We start from the raw sequence: 6000 nt of genomic DNA, 5'->3' as shown, positions 1-6000 counted from the left end.
TCAACTCCTTGATAGAATATTGCATACCACCATTGGTAGAGTGGGACTATGTAACATAGTCATATTTGCTAATAAAGATGACAAGGAAATAATGTCTGCTACCCTAGAAAAACAATATGGCAATGAGCTTAAGATTTACAATGGTATATATTCAAGAAAGGGGATAAGAGAGAATGCAGTCTCAAGATACAGAGTCTTGAAACCTTTTTCTTGTGCATGAAGAGCCCTTACAATGATCACTCCTTACAGAACAACATAAGAGGGAATACAAAGAGATTGCAACTAATACTGGAAGAGAATGAAGCTCCAAGTCCCCTCCATCGCAATGCAAATCACTATGAAAGGCCAGCAAAAAGTGCTGATCTTTTAATTAGTATGATGGAATTTTTGCTGCCGTTCAGATGGGAAGTCACATTGTGTCGAATGGGACATTTTTTTGAAGCTCTTATCAGAAAAGGACACCATGTAAATATTATTGAGAGCCCTGCTTGCTTGTAATACCTTGATACCGTGGCTTCTCTCACAATCAAGTATGATAACAAAGGTCTGATCTCACATGAAGAGGATGCTGACATAGAGATGGCCATGTATGATGAGAGTAAGAAAGATGATGAAAATGTTGAAAGCTATGGATATGATAGTGAGGACACCAGCGATAGTAAGGAAGCTGAAGGAGATGGATATGACACTGACCTTGCCTCAGAAGGTTACATAAAAAGACCACAAAGATATCTAGAGGTATGAAAAATTATCTTTAATTTTCTTTATTCATTTAAAAGCCTTTTTAAAATTATAATTAATTTAAAATTTTTAATCTCATAATTATTTTATCCTTTTATAGGAGGAGGAAAAGGAGGAGGATGAGGAGGACATAGCTGGAGTAGAGAATATAGGAAGCTCATCTCAAGAAAGCAAAGCTGCTTTGGCTATCCATCGGGATGACTCTAGAAAATAATCATACCTTGCAGCAAATGGAGAAGTCATTTCAAGTTAGGTTTCAAGCTCGAGAACAACCTCTTACTTTTCTATTCGATGAAGAGGACATTTCAATCCTTTTAAACTTCAAGAAAGAGGTTAATGACAAGGTCATAATAGCCATCCTTAGGTTTGTTGACACAAACTTTTTCTTGACTTTATGCTTTTGTATTTCCATTGGATCAAATGAACTAATATTCTTTTCTTTTTATTGCAGTATGGTTTTAGAACAGCTTTCCCTATATATATAGAGATGTGCATATATGGTCGATCCTCTTGTTTCTAATGTACTTAGCAATAAGCAAAAGAACATAGATGATGTTTTTAAGTGGTTGCAAATGGTTGATTTGACTGCGGCGCGAGTTATCTTTATTGCATATCACAAGGAGTATCAATCCCTACTTAGCTTATCTCTTACACTATGGAGGATTATATCAAATAATAATTATTCTTAATTGATAATGCAGCTCGCATTGGAGCTTGGTGGCTATGGACATCTTAGCCAAGCAATGTTTCTTTGTCAATTCAATAGCATCTATCCATGGCAGTGTGTCAGAGTAAGTATAACCTACTTGTGTCACAATTACATCAATGAGATGCATCCTATGCAATGCGCACATTCATTTATGTTATCTATTTTGATGTGTAGATCGGCTCGAAAGTTGGTAGGTGCTATAGATGCACTTATGCAAATGGAAGGTGACTTAGAACATCAAATAGAGTATGTAACATGCCCCGCAACAAAGCAGAATGATGACCACAGTTGTGGGTGGAGAGTCAGATATAACTGCTTTTTGCTCCTTGCTCAAATTTTTAATTTGAGCGGTGGTGAAACCTCATTGTCGACATATACAGACTTGCATCTATATGCATTTATGTCATCTATCATTAAGGCATTTATTGATAACATGGTGGAGCATCCATAGGAAACATTGGTTGCTACACCCATAAGTTATCCTAATGTAACCGCTGTATTGGACGAAATGGGGAGCTCTTTTGAGGTTAGGATTATCATTAGCAAGCGACCTCATGTTTTGACATTTGGTAGTGAGGAAGTTACAATCCTCTCTGACCCTTTGAAAGAGGCTAATGACAAAGTTAGGATGGCCATCCTCAGGTTTGATATGAACATTTCTTGGCTTGATACTTCAATCATTTGATTCAATCTGCTTCTAACATTTGTTTATTTATTGCTGTAGTACAGTTATATCTCACTTTCCTAGATCAATACAGAATCGCGTGTGTATGCTCGATTCTCTCCTTTCAGTTGTACTTAGTGATACCAAGAAGATGGTAGATGATGTTTGTTCAATGCTACAACCTTTAGACTTAGATGGATGCTAGTCGTCTTTATGCCATATTATGAGAAGTAAGTATCATCTCAATCTTTCTTTTACTCTTTTATTTGTAATATTGTGTCAATTAATACTTAATATTGTGATAAATCTCATCGCTCTTTATTGGTGATGTAGCTCACATTGGAGCCTGATAGTATGGGATCTTGATGACAACCATTGTTGGTTTGTCAATTCATTTACAGGCTTTCACGGGGTGTTCAAGTAAGTGTTCTTTTATCACATCATTATGAACATGCATCTTACTATTTACTACACAAATTCACTTTTATCACATCATTATGAACATGCATCTTACTATTTACTACACAAATTCACTTTGTCATATGTCATGATGGACAGGTCTACAAACAAGTTAGTATCTGCAATTATGAAAATCAGGGAGCATCAAGACCAACGAAATTTCCAGACACGCCTCGCAGTGGAGCAGAAAGACAAGTTTAGTAGTGGGTGGAGAATTGCCTACAACTTCATGTTGTTCCTCAATGAAATTTTTGAGCATGTCTCAATATAAGCATATACAAAGCTCGAGCTATAACATTTTATGGCTAAGACTCTTCACTACCTACCTACTACCATTGGGAAACAACATGATGTACTCAATGAAAAACCAAAGGGAGCCAAAGAAAAACAAGAGACAATTCAGTCTCCTTCTGCATCACAGCCTCAAGTAGAAGCATTATAGTCTCCACTTGAATTAGAGACTCAATGCATTCTTCCTACACAAGAAGTAGAGACTCAATGTGCATCTACAACATCACATCTTGCAAAGGAGGAAGAGATTGAGTCCATCTCGATTGCACCAGAAGTAGAATCTCAATGTACACCATCCACACAAGAAGTAGAGACTCAATGTACTCTTAGAGCATCACAACCTCAAGAGGACTCATCAGACTCTATTCAGTTGTAAAGCATGTAGAAACATGAGTCCTTGAATATTTTTATCTTGTTTGTGTTGACTAATGATAGTGTTTTTTAAACTTATGTTAAATGTTACAATACATTAGGATATTTACTTATGATATTTATTCAATTTGTATTATTATTGTATTAGCAATTCTATAAAAAAAATTTGTATTAGTAATTCTAATATGATCTGCTCAGCCCTACTAGACTTGTTGCAGAGAATACAAAACGTTACAAGCCATAGAAGCCAAGATCACACTAGAAGATCTCATAATTAGTATCTCTTATATTATCAACAATCTAATCTTCCACAAACTCCACGTCCATATCCTCAACATAATTACAATGAAGGAAGAAATTCAAGAAATCATGATGGACAGGCCACAGAGGCCGAGATCACACTAGAAGATCTCATTATTAGTATCTCTTATCTTCTCAACAATCCAATCTTCCACGGACTCCACTTCCGTATCGTCAACATAATTACAATGAAGGAAGAAATTCAAAGAGTCATAGATTGTTTCTTTATAATCTCTTTAGGAGGCCTTTATTGTTCTTTCAGCATCCCAATCAAATCGGCCATACCGAGTGCTTCGATAACGTAGGTTGCTTAAGAAGTCCAAAGATCTTGTCATACTTTTATAATACATTGTATAAGTTTTTCGCTCTCTACTATCTTCTGAGTCTCCTCCCTCTCTGTCCGCCTCTATCCATGTCAATGGAGAGCCTCATTGAATTCTTGCATCTCTCCTTGCTCCTTGGTCAGCAACCCATTGTTTGAGACTGTCGATTCCAGACTCCACATCTCCGTCGATGCCAAGGACATCCATGGTGGGTGGAGAGATGATAAATTAAGAGTGATAAACAAAGAATGTGTTTGTAGAAGGACTAGGATGAAAGAAAGAAGGGAGTCTAATTATATTATTCTTGTCTTTAATCACTTTATTTCATAGATTTAAACCGATTCAAAATCTATCATCTCATGTGTCTCTCACATTTACGGTCTTTTATTTTTTACTTCACTCAATGGAAAATTCACCTCTCTAAATTTATTAAATCGGTTTTACTTTTTTTGAATTCTAACTTATTATATACAATAAATATCTTACGATGAGAATCTAATAATTATATCATTCTTGTGTTCCATCACTTTATTTTATAGATTTCAATGTACTCAAAATCTATCATCTCACATGTCTCACATTACGGTTTTGCATCAACAAGTCTAACTTATTATATTAAAAAAATATCTCATGATGAGATTCTAATAATTATATCATTCTTGTGTTCCATCATATTATTTTATAGATTTCAATGTACTGATCACTGTCTTACATGTCTCACATGTCTCGCATTACGGTCTTGCATCTGTTACTTCAGATAATCATGTCATCTCAGCCTCTACCAATTCTTTATTCTAAATCTTTCATCTCACATTATGAGTCTGTAGTTCTATAAATCCCTTAGTAGTCGTATCTCGCCTGTAGTAAACACTTCTTCCACTTTGCTCTTCTTACCTTACTCCTCTCCTCAAGCTTACTCCTTTCATCTTACATTATGTGTCTGCACTTCTATAAACCCCTTAGTAGTCATTAGTCTTCTATATCTTGCCCGTAGCAAACACTTCTTTAACTTTGCTCTTCTTACCTTATTCCTCTCCTCAAGCTTACTCCTTCCATCTTGGTTGCCTGTAGCCTTACCTCCTCTCCTCAAGCATACTCCTTCCATCTTACCTTACCTCCTCTAGTTACCTTCCTCACTCTCGTTACCTTCCTCCTCTTGCTTTCATGGATCTTTTTGAAGTAATCGACTCCGTCGAGGAAGCCATTGGCAGCACCAAACTATGGATTGTTGAGAACCAGGGAAAGAGAGAGGAGAGAAAGTGAAATCCAGCTCTATTAACACAGTACGAGAATTAACTGGTACTATTGAACCCACTAGTTGGTTGCATCCCATATTGTCACTTTGCCCTTGACAATGCATTGCCAAATTTAGATTTTCTCTAATTCTTTTGCATAGCCTCTATGTATGAATTTTTTTCTTCTTTGACTCTCATGCCATTATTCAATGCCACCCTCAATATGAATTATTTAAAAATAATAATATATATAAGATCTGTGGCATTTAGTGTTTTACTACGTTGCTCTAATCTGCCCATGTTCTGATACTTTTCTCCACACCCCTCCTCTAGCTCTTTTTCACCCCTACTCTACTTTACTTCATGCTCCCTTCTCCAACTCTCGTCACTCATCTGCTCCCTTGCACATTTGGTGCTCACCCACTCATCTTCAGTGTGCCTACTACCAGCCCCCCTCAATGCTATGTGATCCCAATGTTGTTTGCCTTCTCATATAAGGTGATTGCATTGCACCCATCTAGAGTTGAAATGCTAGCACTAGTGGAGACCCTTCATTCCCATAGTCGATTCCCCACACATCTGCATGTCACCACCTTAGATGACATGCTCACAGAGGGCCTCTTTATGGCTGTGTTGTATGGGTTCCCCCTAGATGTCGTTTAAGGGCTCAATATTTTCAAAGTAGAGTACTCTCAACTTGTTGGGGGGGCCATAATCTGAGTCCTGGAAATGTGCATGGTCTTCGGCCTCTCCATCCTATCCTCCTTTGGCTCCCTAAAACTTTTTAATGCAACAAGCTAGACTGATAGTAAACTAAGTTGTACAAATTTCCTCTTGCTCAGATGAGGCCCTTAGCAATGGCTCAATGCAATCTTTTGGCCTCTAAGGATCTCAACGATCTTTTGG

This window comes from Dipteris shenzhenensis, chromosome 11 (assembly GCF_047967505.1).
Source record: "Dipteris shenzhenensis isolate YYH24624 ecotype China chromosome 11, Dip_SZ_1.0, whole genome shotgun sequence".
Classification (NCBI taxonomy): Eukaryota; Viridiplantae; Streptophyta; class Polypodiopsida; order Gleicheniales; family Dipteridaceae; genus Dipteris; species Dipteris shenzhenensis.
Note: the sequence above shows the minus strand (reverse complement) of the source record.